This window comes from Dendrobates tinctorius, unplaced genomic scaffold (genome assembly GCF_039654945.1).
Source record: "Dendrobates tinctorius isolate UK_male_01 unplaced genomic scaffold, ASM3965494v1 ptg000138l, whole genome shotgun sequence".
Classification (NCBI taxonomy): Eukaryota; Metazoa; Chordata; class Amphibia; order Anura; family Dendrobatidae; genus Dendrobates; species Dendrobates tinctorius.
The window spans coordinates 19,428,907-19,449,062 of record NW_027361806.1 but is presented as its reverse complement, the minus strand read 5'-3'; the positions used below and the strand labels follow the sequence as shown (position 1 = coordinate 19,449,062).

Sequence of the window (20,156 nt, the reverse complement as noted above, 5' to 3'; positions counted from 1 at the left end):
CCCTAGAGACTGCCTCCGGAGTGATGTTCCTTCCGAGACTGGGGGTCTTAGGGAACAGACAGGATGACGTGACCACTGGGAATGGGGCACTATAAGAGAACAAATACATTTTGAAAAATGTTTCTTTCGCAAGCATTAGTTAAAGGGGTTGTCCATTACTTTGATATTAATGACCTATCTTGGGGGTCCAGCACCCGGCACCCACAAATTAGTAATTTGAATAAGAGCTAAGCTGAAGCTCTCGGTAATGGTGAAGTGTTCGGAGCTGAGTATCGCTTACATCCCACCTCTGATCTATAGGGGTAACGGTTCATACCCCCTGTCCCCGATCTGGTATTGATGTCCTGTCTGAAGGAATGGTTATCACTATCAGTGTAGTCATTAACCCTTTAAAGGCCCCTTTATATTTAGCGATGCACCAGCGATCCCGACCACGATACGACCCGGTCAGGATCGCTGGTGCATCGCTAAATGGTCACTAGTGAGCTGCCACACAGGCAGATCTCACAGCGATGCAGCAGCGGTCGGCGGTCGTACTCACCTGTCAGACGCAGCGAGGGTGTCCGTCTTCCGCCTGCGTCCATGGCTCGCTCGTCGGCGCCAGCAGGAAGCCAAGCAGGAAGCCAATGACGAGAAATGGACCAGGACGATCTTGCGCGATCAGCGATATCCAGCGGGGGGGCCGGGTCGGAGGTAAGTGTCACATGTAGCGAGATCGCTGCTGCGTCACAAAATCGGTGACGCTTTAGTGATATCGCTATGTGTAAAGGGCCCTTAAGTCTCTGCCTGGCGCTGTCCATCATTTCTAATGCTGATTTCAGGCTTTTCACCAGTTCAGGTGTCAGCCATGTCTTGTTTCTCTGATAACATAGTTACATAGTTTTGTACTGTGTGAAACAATGTATCCACTTACCGTTCGCACCTATCATTTAGTAGCATGCTACTTTGTTATATGTTATATTTGTTTCCAGGACTTCCATATTGATAGTGCTTCCTCAAGATAAGCGCTCAATAATAAATCATGGAGGTCAGACACCAATCTCCCCCAGGGATCAGCTGCTTGGAGCTACAGGGCGGATATACACGGTGTGCGGAGCCGGTGCAGGGCGCTGTGTAGCGGCCATTATCAGGCACTGCTGCCCAGCTCTAGAGATGACCAAACACATTTGCAGGACCCTGATCCAGCAGCCATGTCTGATTTCTGTGGTCCCTGGACAGGAGTTCTGCAATCTGCCTCCTACCTGCTGGAATCCCCAGCGCGTCATCTCATTTTTAGGCTTGGTGCAAAGTCATTATTGTGGTTTGTCACATTCATGACTTTTTACCCAATCAGAAGAAGCATTAGGGATGCCGAAACTTGGAAATAGGTTCACAGGGCTCCTGTCCAGGATACTGATGTGGCCGCTGAAACAAGGTCATAAAAATGGATTTGTTCGTCTCTATTCAGCTCCCATTCACTTCAATAAAAGCTGAGCTGCAACATTCTGGAACGGAGGTGCTGATCCAGTTCTATATACTCTGCACATCATGCCACCATGGGAGCTGCAAACATCTGATCTGTGGGGGTGTAAGGGGACGCCAGGACTGTAGTCATGGCCAGAGACACTGAAGCATCTGTTTTCCGACCTTGCCTCGCAGAAAACTGTAATCCACTTGCTCAACGTACCTGCGTCTCCAGGTTCGGTCCCCCCGGGCACTTCCCAGGTGGCGACGGCCCTTCTTCCAGGCGACCCCCAGTAATGGAGACACAGTCCACAATAGAACATTTTCTTTACTTAGCACTTCACGCATTATATCCACAGTTGGCACATCATGGAGTTCACATTCAACTTCACTTGCTTCCTCATCTTTCTCTACTTTGCTGATGCTTCTGTATGGACCGGACCATCTTAGACTGCTTCCCAGCTTCTTCCTGGCCTAACCTCGCCATGATGACAATTCCTTCTGCCTGTTTCGCCCCAGACTTGAAATAATCGGCCACTCGGTTTGGTTGCCTCTAGTAAAGCATCCGGCCCATCTGTACCGTTCCAGTTGAAGCTCCAACTTCCTTCTGTTCCTCACTCCAACTGACTCCCGCCCTAAAGGCGTCCACCCAGGCTATAATCATCTTCGTACTGTACTGGCCTACTGCAATGATGCTCAGTGGCCATGGATAGCGTGGGGTGTCGTTGCTTAACATTGGGTGGCTGCCGAGCCGTCCTGGGCATATAGCCCATGTGGACACTTCGGGCACTCTGGCCCCGTCTGACTAACTTCCTTCTCACCTAGCCTTAACTCCCGGAAGCCCCTCCTATTATATTAACCTTACACTAAACCTATATACTGACTACAACTTGTGTGTGCTAGGATGCCCCCCATCTAGTGGCCATTCCCACGCATTACACTAGCCCTATACTTATATTGTGCCAAGCAATGAGCATTTAACATTAATGGTAATACATTTAAGATGTAGCAGTACCACAAAATAACATATTAACATACAACTAGCAACAACAGTTCTCTGTCCCCTTACAGGGGGTACCGAATATTGGAACTTCTCTGATCTGATATCGATGGCCTACCCTAAGATTAGGTTCTCAATATATAAACCTACATTAATCCCAGATTATAAGTCTCCAGTGATCTGTGGAGCAGCCCGGCATCCAATAAACACCACATTTCATTACTCCAGCCCCGGTGCTCGAGGCCGGCCGTGTCCTCTGCATGATAAATAGCAGATCGATGTGTGAACTGGACGCAGCGTGAAGCTTCTTACATTTTATACATCCAGCGCTGGGTGTCAGCCGAGCAATGAGAAAAGCCAGAGCAGAGAAGGCGCCACGTACGGAGCCGAGAGGAGCCATTGAAATGCAGACATCACAGCTGAGCATGCATTTTTACGATACACCCCTTTAGATACCTGTAAATATTATTGACTATTCCATGCATATTTTAGCTGTGCCTCGCAGCTGAACTCCGGGAACGATACAGTAGACGGCGTAGTAAAGCCGTGCAACAAACAGCATAATTACTTCAAGATGGCACGGCTTTATGACCGCAGAGCAACGCAATTACTTACCCAGCGCAGGATTGCCGGCCAAGTGGCCCAGGCTGCAGATGGCTGCATGCGAAGTGCCGCGCTGATGAGGGGCCGGGACAACAGCTGCTGTCAATTACCAATACCACAATCCTCATCAGACACATGAAATAATGTCAGAACGGGAGGAAGAGATGAAGCGGCGGCGCCGCAGATGAGGACTAGATCACAGCATATAATCTCCGAAATAATGAAGATACCTATTAAACCGCCACATTCAGCCAAATCATAAGGATCGCGCCACATTATTAATCGATCTTTTTCAAGGGGAAATATTTCAGTGTGCAGGAAAAAGAGTCTCATAACGTTTAATGGCTCTGAACAAATAGTGAAGCATAAAAACATAGAGGACAAAGCTGTATACACCTGGCGGCAGTATTTATACGGCCAGAACATATGGGAATGGATAAAACACCTGTACGCAGATACGAGCGCACGGAGCAACGGTAAATCTCCATATGAACACAAAAAGGAAACGCGGTTTATTATGTTTCCCAGAAAAGAAAGCAGTTTACTCTGATAATAGCGGAGGAATAGCAGGAATAAGAAAACTAAAGGCAGCAGGCCTGGATACAGTGTGATAACGTGTCCGACAATAACCGGATACAATGTAACCTAATGTGTCTGACAATGGCTGGATACAATGTAACCTAATGTGTCCGACAATAACTGGATACAATGTAACCTAATGTGTCCGACAATAACCGGATACAATGTAACCTAATGTGTCCGACAATAACTGGATACAATGTAACCTAATGTGTCCGACAATAACCGGATACAATGTAACCTAATGTGTCCGACAATAACCGGATACAATGTAACCTAATGTGTCTGACAATAACTGGATACAATGTAACCTAATGTGTCCGACAATAACCGGATACAATGTAACCTAATGTGTCCGACAATAACCGGATACAATGTAACCTAATGTGTCCGACAATAACCGGATACAATGTAACCTAATGTGTCCGACAATAACTGGATACAATGTAACCTAATGTGTCCGACAATAACCGGATACAATGTAACCTAATGTGTCCGACAATAACCGGATACAATGTAACCTAATGTGTCCGACAATAACCGGATACAATGTAACCTAATGTGTCCGACAATAACCGGATACAATGTAACCTAATGTGTCCGACAATAACCGGATACAATGTAACCTAATGTGTCCGACAATAACCGGATACAATGTAACCTAATGTGTCCGACAATAACCGGATACAATGTAACCTAATGTGTCCGACAATAACTGGATACAATGTAACCTAATGTGTCCGACAATAACCGGATACAATGTAACCTAATGTGTCCGACAATAACCGGATACAATGTAACCTAATGTGTCCGACAATAACTGGATACAATGTAACCTAATGTGTCTGACAATAACCGGATACAATGTAACCTAATGTATCCGACAATAACCGGATACAATGTAACCTAATGTGTCCGACAATAACCGGATACAATGTAACCTAATGTGTCCGACAATAACCGGATACAATGTAACCTAATGTGTCCGACAATAACCGGATACAATGTAACCTAATGTGTCCGACAATAACCGGATACAATGTAACCTAATGTGTCCGACAATAACCGGATACAATGTAACCTAATGTGTCCGACAATAACCGGATACAATGTAACCTAATGTGTCCGACAATAACCGGATACAATGTAACCTAATGTGTCCGACAATAACCTGATACAATGTAACCTAATGTGTCCGACAATAACGGATACAATGTAACCTAATGTGTCCGACAATAACCGGATACAATGTAACCTAATGTGTCCGACAATAACCGGATACAATGTAACCTAATGTGTCCGACAATAACCGCATACAATGTAACCTAATGTGTCCGACAATAACCGGATACAATGTAACCTAATGTGTCCGACAATAACCGGATACAATGTAACCTAATGTGTCCGACAATAACCGGATACAATGTAACCTAATGTGTCCGACAATAACCGGATACAATGTAACCTAATGTGTCCGACAATAACCGGATACAATGTAACCTAATGTGTCCGACAATAACCGGATACAATGTAACCTAATGTGTCCGACAATAACCGGATACAATGTAACCTAATGTGTCCGACAATAACCGGATACAATGTAACCTAATGTGTCCGACAATAACCGGATACAACGTAACCTAATGTGTCCGACAATAACCGGATACAATGTAACCTAATGTGTCCGACAATAACCTGATACAATGTAACCTAATGTGTCCGACAATAACCGGATACAATGTAACCTAATGTGTCCGACAATAACCGGATACAATGTAACCTAATGTGTCCGACAATAACCGGATACAATGTAACCTAATGTGTCCGACAATAACCGGATACAACGGAATGTGTTGTGTCTCATCTCTGAAATATTTTTTAAAGGTGCAGCTAAGGTCATTGCTCTTATTTGAGCCAATGGGTACAGGCCCCACTGTCACTTAAAATGTAGCCTTCCACTCTCTATTCCCCCCTTACTGCCCTACCTAAAACATTTATCACCTAACCACAGGATATCTATTATCTGTCTGTTATTTCTCTACCTTTTTTCTATCCTTTTTTTTCTATCTATCTATCTCCATTTCCTTCTATATATTTATCTATCTGATATACAAGTATAGTTGTATCCACCTACAGACAGTGGGGAAAATAAAATGCAATTTAATTATGTAAATAATGTGATTTTCAGGATTTATTTTTAGATTCTGTCTCACATGTGAAGAATACTGACGATAAAAAATGACAGACCTGTACATTCTCTGTAGGTGGGAAAACTTGCAAAATCAGCATTGCATCAAATACTTATTCTCCCCACTGTATAACAGTCCGGGTTCGCCATTGTGCATTCAGCATTTCGCTAGACGTCGCAAATAAAAATCTCTGGAACGAGAGAATCTCTAACAGAAAGATAAATGAGAAAAACGACGTTTCATTCCATATTATATACCGTAAATGTAATCTGAAGCGGCAGATGTAACCAGACTGTTTTCTAAGCAGACATCTTCATCTTAAATGCCAAAAATATGTTTATTAGTGACTCATTTATATTTGTGGATAGTTTTTGTGATTTTCCCAACTTACCAAATCATTGATTTATCTAACTATTATCTATCTATCTATAATCTATCTATCAGGGTAATGTGACTCACTCAGGCACTCACAGAGGTAGACACAGAAACGTTTTTTCTGCTGATTTATTCAAACACGCCATAAACCAGTGCAAGGTTCAATAACAGAAACGTGGCTTTTTCTGTCAAAATGAGAGAACAAAAGATAATGTATAGTACAGTCCATATGCATGTGGGGATCCGCCCGCTCAGGGTACAATCAACAGACTCCAGCAAAGTTGCCCATAAACCCTTCTCTGGAGCTTCCTGCCTCCAGATCCACACAGAGAAAAAACCTCAGTGGTCAGACATTTAACTTGTTGAACCACACCCTTGGGGAGGAGATATGGTGAGTGGGCGTCACAACCATGGCTTACTCATGGTTACTCATAAAAAAGCCCAACCCTGTCATGGCTAATTAACCACTCTCAGCACATAACATGCTGGAGCAAAACTACAGGGTTTTCACATCATGGAAGATAGCAATCTTTGTGATAGATATCTCCCCTCACTTACATTGCCAGTGACCCTGTCACATATCCCCCCCCTCTGCCCAAAGCCAGGGGTTTTGTCACCTTAAGACTCCAAACAGGGAATTCGGGAAAGGGCATCCGCATTACTGTGTGACTTCCCGGGTCTATGCTGTACATGGAAACTAAAGTCCTGGAGGCTTGAGAAATACCTAGTCACCTGGGCATTCTTACCCTTCTTTTTCCTTAACCATCTCAGAGGTGCATAGTTTGAACCTACAGCTTAGTAGGTAATACTCCAGTGTAGCCACGTCCCATGTTATGGCTAAACACTCTTTCTTGACAATGGCATATTTTTTCTCTCAAGAAGAGAGCTTCCTGCTCAGATACAGGATGGGATGTTCTTCAAAATGTATCTCTTGAGACAGCACAGCTTCTAACCCAACTTCTGAAGCATCTGTCTGGACCACTAATTCTTTGTGAAGTCTGGTGCAACTAGGACACAGTCTCGTCCTTCTCCCTGGCAGGTAAATACAGGGGGAACGCGTTCACCTTTGATTTTGATGAGGTTTCTTCTCCAGGGATCTGGCTTTTGTCTGAGATTCTCGATATGGACCCCTTTTTCCACAAGTCCCAAAATAAGGAAAATTCCCACCCCAATATGACTGGATGTATCAGATACTTGACAGCCCTGACCTCATGGGATTTGGTACCACAGTCTGTTTTCATAATTATTCTGGCCAGAGGGTAGTCCTTGGCATTTCCGTCTATACAACGTACCCCCACAAATTTGTCAGAGATCAACTGGTGGGGGAAGGATAGCACTGATCAAGGAGGGGAGAGAAGGGGTTAAAAATAAAGAAACATCATATACACCTTTCCTTACGCCACTGTAGCTCCCCAGTCCTCCACCTCCCCACCACTTCTTGCTCCCTTCCCCACATGTCATTGCATGTGTTGTCTCCTACCTGACCACGTGAAGCCAATCACAGGCTCAGTGCTGGAAGGGGGCACCAAAACATTTGAAGACTTGTGCGGAGGATCGTGGATCTGCGGCGGATAGGTGTGTATGATGTTTATTAGTTTTGAGCCCCCCTCCTTTGGCCGTTTTTTGGCCAGTTTAATGATGTGCCGTCATTATTGCACCATGACTTGTCCCTCTGGCCGTGGAGAACTATAGATCCAGCTGGTGATGTGGTGGCTGAGAATTGTATTGGTAGAAATAAAGGACAATATCCCCAGGGTTGTGAGGCTCATTACCAGGTCATGCTCTGACTGTCAGGGTAGCTTCCTCCAATAGGGGGCGCTACAGACGCCGCTCTCTTTCCTTCCAGGATGGAGACAATTTGTGTAAACTTGAGAAGTGAAGAACAAATCTAAGCAAAAGTTGGATCACTTGTCTGGAAACCTCCTCAGTTCTGTGTCTGATGACTTTCTCTCCCTTAACATTAAATGACTGATACCAGCCCGGATGTAATGAATTCAGTGGCACGAAAGCTCATCCCTTCTGTAGGATTGCATTATCACAGCTGCTGTGAGCCGGATCTGCGGCCTCTCCATCTTCTGTTCATGCAGCGATTGAGGACTTTGGTCTTTAGGGAGATTTTCGGGTAGGACTTGAAGGTTCTAGAAGCTGGTGATCAGCACAGGATTTGCGATATTAGTCCCACTTTTCCATCTTGACAGCAATAAATCAAGATGAATAAAACATCAAACTGCAGTAAAGACTGACACGTGACATGGAAGAAGAAGAGAGGAATGAAAATGTATTCACAGAACTGCGGCTAATGAGTCCAGATGTAGATATGTTGTAGCAGAAGCCGGAGGAGTTCATTGTATGTTGGATCTGTATTTTTTTTATGGGAGGTCTTGGTTTAGAGGGTCCAGGGGTCTGTAATTATTCTGGTGTTTATATTATTTTAGAGGTCTGGTCTGGGGTCTGAATTAGCTTAAGGAGTTCAGGAGGGTCTGTATATATTTATATTAGTTTGGGGGGTGCAGTGTGAGGCTTTCTTACTTTAGGGGGTCTGATCTTGGGTGAGTGACACTTTAGGGGGTCTGATCTTGGGTGAGTGACACTTTAGGGGGTCTGATCTTGGGTGAGTGACACTTTAGGGGGTCTGATCTTGGGTGAGTGACACTTTAGGGGGTCTAATCTTGGGCGAGTGACACTTTAGGGGGTCTGATCTTGGGTAAGTGACACTTTAGGGGGTCTGATCTTGGGTGACTTATTCTTTAGGGGGTCTGATCTTGGGTGACTTATTCTTTAGGGGGTCTGATCTTGGGTGACTTATTCTTTAGGGGGTCTGATCTTGGGTGACTTATTCTTTAGGGGGTCTGTTCTTGGTCAGTATTATTTAAGAGGATCTTGGGCCAGTGTTACTTTAGGGGATCTGGTCTTGGGTCATAAATACTTTAGGGGGTCTGATCTTGGTCAGTATTATTTTAGGGGATCTAATCTTGGGCCAGTGTTACTTTACGCGGTCTGATCTTGGGTCATGAATACTTTAGGGAGTGTGGTCTAGTTTTGAGGTCTTGGTTACTTTATAGGGTCAGGGTTTAGGGGTCCTGTCTGGGGTCTGTTACTTTAGGAGGTCTCAGTTTTGATGTATAATATTATGGGGCCTGTATTTTGTTATGTTACACAAGGGGTCTGGCCTGGGGTCTACATTATTTTAGAGTATCTAGTCTGAGGGCTTGATTACTTTAGGGAGTCTGGTTTGGGGTCTGTTACTTTAAGGAGTCAAATCTGAGATCTTGGTTACAGAATTTTAAGCATCTGGTCTGGGGTTTGTTACTTTAGGGGGTCTGACCTATGGCCTTTGCTACTTAATCGGTCTTTGTTATTGTAGAGTACTAGTCTGAAGTCTTGGTCACTTTAGGGAGGTCTGGTTTGGGGTTGTCTATTTCTTTAGAGGGTCCGCACTGATATCGGTTACTTTAATTACTTCCGAGTACCTGGCGGGCTTTTTCATTTGTTTGCTTTTGTTTTTCATTATTATTTTGGTATTACTACTCTTTAATTTGTTCCCTCTAATATTTGGCTAAATATATTTTTTTCTGTGGTTTTTTTTTTACAAATATTTTCCAACCAGTTACTAAACTCTTATTTTATTTTCTCCTAACGGAATAGTAGAAGTGAAGATAAGACACGCTATACTGTATCTTACCATACAATATGCCTCTTTCCCACCTTATCTGTCACCTCTACTCTCCTGCACATCATTCATTCTCAACACTGCTCAGTTTTCAGTTCTGTCCCCACTGAGGGATCGGGTTACACCTGCTGCCTATAGAAGTCTATGGAGAGGGGACGGCTTGTTCGGAACAATCGCCCAAAACAACAGGTACAACAGGATGACGTCCTGCTCTGTCTCCAGCCTTCACTGATTCCTCTCATAGATGCTGCTGTTATCAGGACACTACATCACATTAGCATACATTCAGTTTTGCATCATGTATCTTTTGAAGCGGTAGATACATTTTTATATCTTCAGTTGTAAAGGGGTTTTGGGGGGGTCACAAGCATCAGATGGTAGCTGGGTCTTAAAGGAGGTGTCCATCTATTATTTTGGGCTTAGAATGCCATAAAATAATAAGTTACGTCCACCTTGCCGATCCCTCTCTGCTCCAGTTCTGATGCTTTCCGGCCCTCCACCGATCTTTGTTCTTCCTCCTCCAATGGTGATGTCCCAAAGATGACATGTGATTGCTGCAGCCAATCATTGGCTATTTCATAACATTCTAAACTGTTTCAAAATAAATCTTCTCCTTACAGCCGATTTAATGTTGAGATTTTACTGCAGATCTTAGGTTTTATGCCCACACTCATAATATGTATTGAGCTTCCCAGGGAACCGCACTTTGCCTGTGAATTGTCTTCTTACTATTTGATTGATGTGAAATCTGACAGTCGCCATGTTCCTCTGGGTGATGTATGCTGGATGTGTGCTCTCATATGTCAGTGCTATGGTGTCATTTGTTGCATTAAAGGGTTAATATTGTTATTATGGGTTGCTCCAAAAAAACAAGTGATCCCTTCTCGCATGTGATAGGGGATATCATGCTGATCTCTGGGGGTACAATTGCTGAGACGCCCAGAGTTCCCGAGATCGAGGGCTCTGCGTGTGCTCCGTTCATCATTGGTGGTAATACCGAGCGTGGAGCTCAGCCTCATCCATCAGACCCATTTGGACAACTTATTTTTTTTTTTTAGGGAATAATAGTTTAAAAGGTTTGTTTCCCAAACACTAGCCAAAATGGTGGAAAACCAAAAACCTGCAGCGCTGACTGCATCCCCCATTGGTCTTCTAGCTTCCTTTTCCGATAGGGACAAGCATGTGACCACTGCAGCCAATCACTGGAACCCTGCCGTGTGCATGTTGTCCTTAGTCGGATGGTGGCCTTCCACCTTTGAAGATCACTTGTGGAAAGACACTGTCATGTCTGCTAAAGGGTTAACTGAAAATAAAGCAAATTTCATTAAAATGACAAATCTGTTATCGCCAATTTCCATGTTTTAAGTGGAAACAGGTGGAGCGCCGGATTTTTCCTCCTCCTCGTAAACGAGCAGAAGCGTCTTCCTTCTTTTCTTTGATGGAACAAAGAGAAAAAAATGAGTGACAGTTTGCAAGCAATTAAAATGATTAGCCGGCAAATGCTGACGCTTTCCTGAAAACGCATCTTTAAAGAGACAAAGAGCTTTTCAGTGACGCCTCGAATAAAAGTGCCCTAATTATGACGGGACAATAGATGGCGGCTCACCTAGAACAAGATGTCACTGTGGAGCGGAGATTTTCATCGCTCGCACAGATGTGTCCACGACGCGCGCTGTATTCAGTCCACGATGCGCGCTGTGTTCAGTCCACGACGCGCGCTGTATTTAGTCCACGACACGTGCTGTATTCATTTCACAAACACTTTACATCACGGCCAGTGAGAAAACCGGAGAGTCCCAAAAGAGTCCTTCATGGGGTAAAGAGTCCAGCTTGGTTTATTCACCCCAAATGTTGCTCAAATCTGCATTCAAGTTTTTCATTACAGGGGGATATCCCATAAGCAACATTCATCACCCATCCATGGGACATATGACCTCAAGGACTCCTAGCGATCGTGAGAATGAGGGTCTCAGTCACCTGTGAGCATGTGCGACCACCACTCCTATACAGAGTGAATGGAACAGTGGTCGCACATGCCCAGTACCATTACTTTGGGACACCAGTTCTCATGACCTGTAGGGACTTCAGTCCTCAGACCCCCAGCAATCATACATTAACCATCTATCCTGGGAATAGGTGATCAATGCTGTTGTTGGACAGCTCCTTTAATATATTATGGCTTCAGGTTCCATACTGGCCTTTATAGGGAAATTATGTAGTGGTGACCCCAGGTGCCATTTCTTATGGGGTGCCAGATATAAAGGTGTGATTGTTCTAGGACCCTTGGTGTACAGACGTGATAGTCAGTATAGCGCCGCTCCGGGCTTTGTAAGACTGTGTACTTTAATGGGGTTCACTGTAGGTTTTTCCACGGATTCTGCCTACGTCCATAAAGTTACTAAATAATAGGTGATAACTGGTAGGTCAGGGGGATTTGACCTCACTGAGACCACCACTGATCGTGAGACTGGGAGATTAGAATGGAGCAGTGGCCGCTGCTGTGTCATGCCGCTCCATTGCTCTCTATAGGACTGGACGCGGCCTGACTAGAGCAGCGACACACAAGCTCCAACTCTGCTGCACCCAGATGAGGGAACTAATCTGTCATTCTGGCGAACTGTAAAGTCCAGAAAAAAAGACTCGTGACCCGATGACTGCTCTTCTTTATATGTTATTTTTCTTTTTATTGAATATTTTGCGTTGATTTTTGTTCTGTTTCGCCCTCTTTGTCCTAGGATGGATTTATGCTTAAAGCACTTACCATGCTCGTGTGTACAACCATCACTCCCCAAACAACCGTCTAACTTTACCCTAGTTTTGTACACCCAGTGACACGTACATTAGTGTATAGAGCTGGGCGAATATTTCAGAATTTGTATTTGCCAAATTTGTCCAAAAATTTTAATTTGCTGTGAATCACAATCGTTGCAAAGCCTCTAATTGCCCTGAAAGCATTTATGTAACACTCGGGGGACTCCTAGGACTGTATCTAACCCTTTTTCAAGCTCTTTAATGCAAACACAAACTTAAGAGACCTCCACATATTTGGCTATGGGCAAACAGATGGCAGCTGTTTTTCACTGCTGTGCAGTCACATGCTATCAGTAATGTTTCTTCAGTGTTTTATGTGTAATGTTTATTCAGTGTTTTGTATTCAGTGGTTGAGCTGTGAGCTGTTACATCCTCCCGCTATTCAAATTTATCCTAAAAAATAGCCGCTGCATTCTCTGCCCCTGCTTTTATATTGGCTCCGATAGTTTCTCCTGATTGTGCTATGTACCATGTGATGTGATAGCTGCAGGGCATTATGGGGAAGCTCGACAGCACGTGAGGTCATGTGAGTCGTCTCAGGCCGGATGCACTGTTCCACATTGTGTAAGACTGCGCTGGACATTTTTAGTGATTTATGCAAATTGTTTTTTTTTTTTTTGAATTCCCAAAAACTGGACATGAATTTACTTTGTATCGAATCACTTGAATCCTCTCCTTTAACGTACCATTGTTCTGGGGACAGTTACGACACTTGATGCTTTGACATTTGCAAATTAAAAAAAAGTCTAAAAAAGCATCAAGTGTCCAAAATGTCCACTTGAAACTTTGCAAATATTCTTGAAAATGCGCCTCCCCGATCACAGACTAACCCCGATCCTGCGGCCACTGATTATTTTCTTTCATTTTCTTCTTATTATATGGTCTTTAAAGAGGTTGTCCACTTTTGAGGACAATTTTCTTTATTGCATTGCATTCATTTTGGGGTAAAAATTAAGTATCGCCTTTGGTTTGCACCATTTTTCTTCTCCCAACTCTGTGCCGCATTGTCATTGTCTGCAGAATGAGTTATCTGGGAATCCATCAGTGAGCTCATTAGATTGAATAATGAGATTGTAACTCTTTTTCCTGTCTTTTTCTGAGCTTCTCTCAGCCCATTTACGACTATAGACCACATCAAAGTTGAATGTACAGGAAACAAAAAGCTTGAAAAAAAAATAGCTAAACAGTGTCAAATTTGTAATAAGACCCAATAGCAAAAATGATTTTAGCCCAAAATACATTCATCTAAGTAAAAATAAATGTCTTCCAATCTGGAGAACCCCTTCGGGTTTAGCAATAATTGGGGACCAAACAGTGGAGTAAGATATGAGTGCACAGCAGGGCTTCTTTAATATGGAGACACATAGCTCTGCCTGGGAGCTGCGTACACTATACGATAGCGGAGCTGGAATCTTCACTATGTGCAAACTTGCATCATGTTCCATTTTAGATGCACTGAGTCCATTATATAAATGGTGACAACGGAGCCAATAATTAGTTCTGCCGTATGTGAGACGCGTAGTGTAGAGTTTTGGCCGTAAACGATGGCTCCGTCCGGCGGTTTCATCGCTCATCGATCCTGATCACTCTCCGCCAATGTGAGACTCGGCACTTTGATCCTCGTCGGTGTCACGCGGTTAATGAAATGCTTTGGGCTCCGTCTCTGACCTGCTTCATGTAACCGGCCGAGATGCATCATGTCTTCTTCCAAACTCTTCGATTGCTTGAGAGCCTCATTTATTTCCCAAGAGTTCCAATTTTCCTTACGCCGAGTACGAGACATCTACAATTGCAATTTTATAGCGTTCTTTGTTACACAGACACTTCCCAATTAAGATAAGGTCTGAATCCCGGAACTTTCTGCACAAAAATAGCCTTTTGTTAGTTTACGAGCAGTTAATGTCAGAGATGGTGCGGGGCATGGTCTCCCCGTGGTGGCCCCCCGTGACGGCCGTGCGGCTTCTCTTGACCTCCAAGTTACTAACTAAAACACTTTTGAGACGACGGCACGTACGGAGGGACGGTAAATGGCAGAACAAAATGGCCCGAGAAGATCAATGACATTTATGGGCCAACATTTAGAAACAAAGCAAGAGTTCTAGAGAACCCAGCACAATGACGGCGGGAAGGTCCGGAATCGTTCACACCTAACCCGGGCCATACATAGACACTGTTAGCAGAATCTGGGGGCAAAGGACGAGTGGTGGCAAAACGCATCTGAGGGGACTTCTAACCCAGTTTCCTGGCTAGTTTCCCGATGGCACCGCAGCCTGGCACACTTTACCTAACACAGTGTGACATTGGCCCCAGGTCCCGTCTCCTGCTCCGACGCTCAGTTCTCCACTTTCTCCTGGTTCTCACCTGGGCAGATTGGGGATCTCCGGTTTTCGATGTCTCATGTGGCTGTCACATTCCTGCTCTAGAATTGAGACACAGATTGATTTGGAATTAATTTTAATTACTGCATACTTTTTAATGAGATTTGTCAACAGAATTGTTCATTTGCAATCTGAAAAACCCTGAAATAAAGATCATAGAGTCAACTCATCGTAATGCATGGAGTGGATGTTATATCAGCTCTCTGGTTATTTTTGCTAAAATTGTGCAGAGGTTTCATATCTAACCTGGTCCATAACTGTGGACCAAAACATGTCCATGTGACATCCATGTATCCGTGTGAGATCCATGTGCTGTCAATGTGACACGTATAGAATGATATGCAGAATAGAAATTAAAGAGTGTTAGGTATTAAAGATGTTCAGATACAGATTGTGATGATGAACATGATAGATAATAGATAATAATAGATAGATACGATAGATATAGAGAGAGAGAGATAGATAGATAATAGATAATGACAGATACGATCGATAGATAATAGATTATACACACGTGGTCAAAATTGTTGGTCCCCCCTCGTTTAATGACAGAAAAACCCACAATGGTGACAGAAATAACTTGAATCTGACAAAAGTAATAATAAATAAAAAATCTATGAAAATGAACAATTGAAAGTCAGACGTTGCTTTTCAGCCATGATTCCACAGAATTTTAAAAAAAATAAACCTCATGAAATCGGCCTGGACAGAAATCATGGTACCCCTGAAAATAATGTGACAGAAGGGACATGATAAATCACGGTGTGTCCACTAATTATCATCACAGGTGTCTATAATCCTGGAATCAGTGAGTGGCCTGTATAGAGGCTACAGATCCTCACTGTGCTGTGTGGTGACATGGTGTGTATCACACTCAACGTGGACCAGAGGGAGCAAAGGAAAGAGTTGTCTCAGGAGATTAGAAAGAAAATTATAGACACACATGTCACAGGTAAACGTTATAAGACCATCTCCAAGCAGCTCAATGTTCCTGTGACTCCAGCTGCACATATTATTCAGAGATGTAAGCTCCATGGGACTGTAGCCGACCTCCCTGGACGTGGCCGCAGGAGGAAAACTGATGAGAAATCAAAGAGACGGATAATACGAATGGTAGCAAAAGAGCCTGGAAAAACTTCTAAACAGATTAAAGGTGATCTTCAAGTTCAAAGAACATCAGTGCCAGATCGACCCAACCGTCGTTGTATGAGCCAAAGTGGACTTCATGGGAGACGACCAAGGAGGACACCATTGTTGAAAAAAATCATAAAAAGCCAGGCTGGAATTTGCCCAACTAAATGTTGACAAGCCACAAAGATTCTGGGAGAATGTCCTATGGACAGATGAGACAAAAATTGAACTTTTTGGCAAGGCACATCAGCTCTATGTTCACAGATGGAAAAATGAAGCATATCAAGAAAACAACACTGTCCCTACTGTGAAACATGGAGGAGGCATTGTTATGTTCTGGGGCTGCTTTGCTGCATCTGTCACAGAGTGTCTAGAATCTGTGCAGGGAACAATGAAATCTTAAGACTATCAAGGGGTTCTAGAGAGAAATGTGCTGCCCAGTGTCAGAAAGCTTGGTTTCAGTCGCAGGCCATGGGTCTTGCAACAGGATAATGACCCAAAACACAGAGCAAAAAACACCCAAGAATGGCTAAGAGGGAAACACTGGACTATTCTGAAGTGGCCTTCTATGAGCCCTGACCTAAATCCAATTGAGCATCTTTGGAAAGAGCTGAAGCATGCCGTCTGGAAAAGGGGACCTTCACGCACAAGACAACGTGAGCAGTTTGCTCTTGAGGAGTGGCCAAAATACCTGTCGAGAGGTGCAGAAGTCTCACTGACAGTTACAGGAATCGTCTGATTGCAGTGATTGCCTCAAAAGGTTGTGCAACAAAATATGAGGTTAAGGAACCATCATTTCCGTCCAGGCCGATTTCATGAGTTTTTATTTTTTTTATAAATTCTGTGGAAGCCTGGCTGAAAAGCGATGTCTGACTTTCTTCTGTTAATTTTCATAGATTTTTGATTTATTACTTTTGTCAGATTCAAGTTATTTCTGTCACCATTGTGGGTTTTTCTGTCATTAAACGAGGGGTACCAACAATTTTGACCACGTGTGTAGATAGATAAATAAATACATAATAAATACATAGCTGATAGATAGGTAATAGATGATAGAAACATAGTGTGCTATATAATCAGTTCTTTGTTTTTTTAACTACAGTACAGACCAAAAGTTTGGACACACCTTCTCATTCAAAGAGTTTTCTTTATTTTCATGACTATAAAAATTGTAGATTCACTCTGAAGGCATCAAAACTATGAATTACCACATGTGGAATTATATAATTAACAAAAAAGTGTGAAACAAATGAAAATATCTTATATTCTAGGTTCTTCAAAGTAGCCACCTTTTGCTTTGATTATTGCTTTGCACACTCTTGGCATTCTCTTGATGAGCTTCAAGAGGTAGTCACCGGAAATGGTCTTCTAACAGTCTTGAAGGAGTTCCCAGAGATGCTTAGCACTTGTTGGCCCTTTTGCCTTCACTCTGCGGTCCAGCTCACCCCAAACCATCTCGATTGGGTTGAGGTCTGGTGACTGTGGAGGCCAGGTCATCTGGCGTAGCACCCCATCACTCTCCTCCTTGGTCAAATAGCCCTTACACATCCTGGAGGTGTGTTTGGGGTCATTGTCCTGTTGAACAATAAATGACGATCCAACTAAACGCAAACCGGATGGAATAGCATGCCGCTGCAAGATGCTGTGGTAGCCATGCTGGTTCAGTATGCCTTCAATTTTGAATAAATCTCCAGCAGTGTCACCAGCAAAGCACCCCCACACCATCACACCTCCTCCTCCACGCTTCACGGTGGGAACCAGGCATGTAGAGTCCATCCGTTCACCTTTTCTGCGTCGCACAAAGACACGGTGGTTGGAACCAAAGATCTCAAATTTGGACTCATCAGACCAAAGCACAGATTTCCACTGGTCTAATGTCCATTCCTTGTGTTCTTTAGCCCAAACAAGTCTCTTCTGCTTGTTGCCTGTCCTTAGCAGTGGTTTCCTAGCAGCTGTTTTACCATGAAGGCCTGCTGCACAAAGTCTCCTCTTAACAGTTGTTGTAGAGATGTGTCTGCTGCTAGAACTCTGTGTGGCATTGACCTGGTCTCTAATCTGAGCTGCTGTTAACCTGAGATTTCTGTGGCTGGTGACTCGGATGAACTTATCCTCCGCAGCAGAGGTGACTCTTGGTCTTCCTTTTCTGGGGCGGTCCTCATGTGAGCCAGTTTCTTTGTAGGGCTTGATGATTTTTGCCACTGCACTTGGGGACACTTTCAAAGTTTTCCCAATTTTTCGGACTGACTGACCTTCATTTCTTAAAGTAATGATGGCCACTCGTTTTTCTTTACTCAGCTGCTTTTTTCTTGCCATAATACAAATTCTAACAGTCTATTCAGTAGGACTATCAGCTGTGTATCCACCAGACTTCTGCACAACACAACTGATGGTCCCAACCTCATTTATAAGGCAAGAAATCCCACTTATTAAACCTGACAGGGCACACCTGTGAAGTGAAAACCATTTCCGGTGACTACCTCTTGAAGCTCATCAAGAGAATGCCAAGAGTGTGCAAAGCAGTAATCAAAGCAAAAGGTGGCTACTTTGAAGAACCTAGAATATAAGACAGATTTTCAGTTGTTTCACACTTTTTTGTTAATTATATAATTCCACATGTGGTAATTCATTGTTTTGATGCCTTCAGAGTGAATCTACAATTTTCATAGTCATGAAAATAAAGAAAACGCTTTGAATGAGAAGGTGTGTCCAAACTTTTGGTCTGTACTGTACATACATAATTTAAAAAAAATTGACGTGCATCCATAATATCCACAAAACCTGCCGCTAAGCCTCGCTCTTGTCACTTGCCCTAGTGCGGTGGCACGTGGGGTAATAGGGTTGGGGTTGATGTCAGCTATTTTATGTCGGCTGGGGAAATGTTTAAGAATTGGGAGAAGGTTGCAATAGTCCCGAAGGCTCATATCATGTGAATTCTAGCAGAACTCTTATAGAGACTGCAGCATACAGTATATGTACAGTAAGTGAAATGTAAAACTAAAAAAAATGCAAGTGGGTAAAACTGTCCCATATATTTCTACTTGAAGACTTGCTGCTGTAAATGCTGTTCCCCAAATAACTTGACACCTGAGGCGATAAACAATTATTTGTAATATAGCACGCAAGGTCTCCAAGATGAAATATGACATTTCCTACTTATGTATCTCTTTATGTCAGCAAGTCTGTTGTGCACAAGCAGCTGCCTGCACTCTGCCACATTGTGTCTCATAAATGAGTAATTTTGTTAAGAAATATACATAAATCAGTATTCAAATAGAAGTAGGCCATGTTATGTAAACACAATAATCTGAATGTATATTTATGACTAGACTGATACAGGCAATATCGAGGGAGATGATGACTGCTGCGGAGAAAAAGGACCGCAAAGAAATAAACATTTCCAAAGGAAATTAAAAAAAGCCTTTGCCTATATAATGGACTAAATAGGAGGCTATATCCACTATAATACTGCTCACTATAAACACGAACATAACTGCTATAATACTGCCCCCTATGTGCAAGAATATAACTACTATAATACTGCTCCTATGTACAAGAATATAACTACTATAATACTGCTCCTGTGTACAAGAATATAACTACTATAATACTGCCCCCTATGTACAAGAATATAACTACTATAATACTGCCCCCTATGTACAAGAATATAACTACTATAATACTGCCCCTATGTGCAAGAATATAACTACTATAATACTGCTCCTATGTACAAGAACATAACTACTATAATACTGCTCCTATGTACAGGAATATAACTACTATAATACTGCTCCTATGTACAAGAATATAACTACTATAATCCTGTCCCTATGTACAAGAATATAACTACTATAATACTGCCCCTATATACAAGAATATAACTACTATAATACTGCCCCCTATGTACAAGAATATAACTACTATAATACTGCCCCCTATGTACAAGAATATAACTACTATAATACTGCCCCCTATGTGCA

The 20,156-nt window shown here is 43.0% G+C and overlaps 1 protein-coding gene and 1 long non-coding RNA gene across 3 annotated transcripts in view; one reads left to right on the top strand and one right to left on the bottom strand.

The window, feature by feature from the left end:
- NEGR1 (neuronal growth regulator 1) overlaps positions 1-20,156 on the top strand; it is a 628,361-nt gene that overhangs the window by 602,186 nt on the left and 6,019 nt on the right. The gene's annotated exons all lie outside the window — the stretch shown is intronic.
- Positions 14,871-20,156, bottom strand: part of LOC141048787 (uncharacterized) — a 113,793-nt gene continuing 108,507 nt past the window's right edge. The window contains exon 4 of the long non-coding RNA XR_012220146.1: positions 14,871-15,089. This is a non-coding gene — a long non-coding RNA (uncharacterized lncRNA). The remainder of the gene's footprint in view (positions 15,090-20,156) is intronic.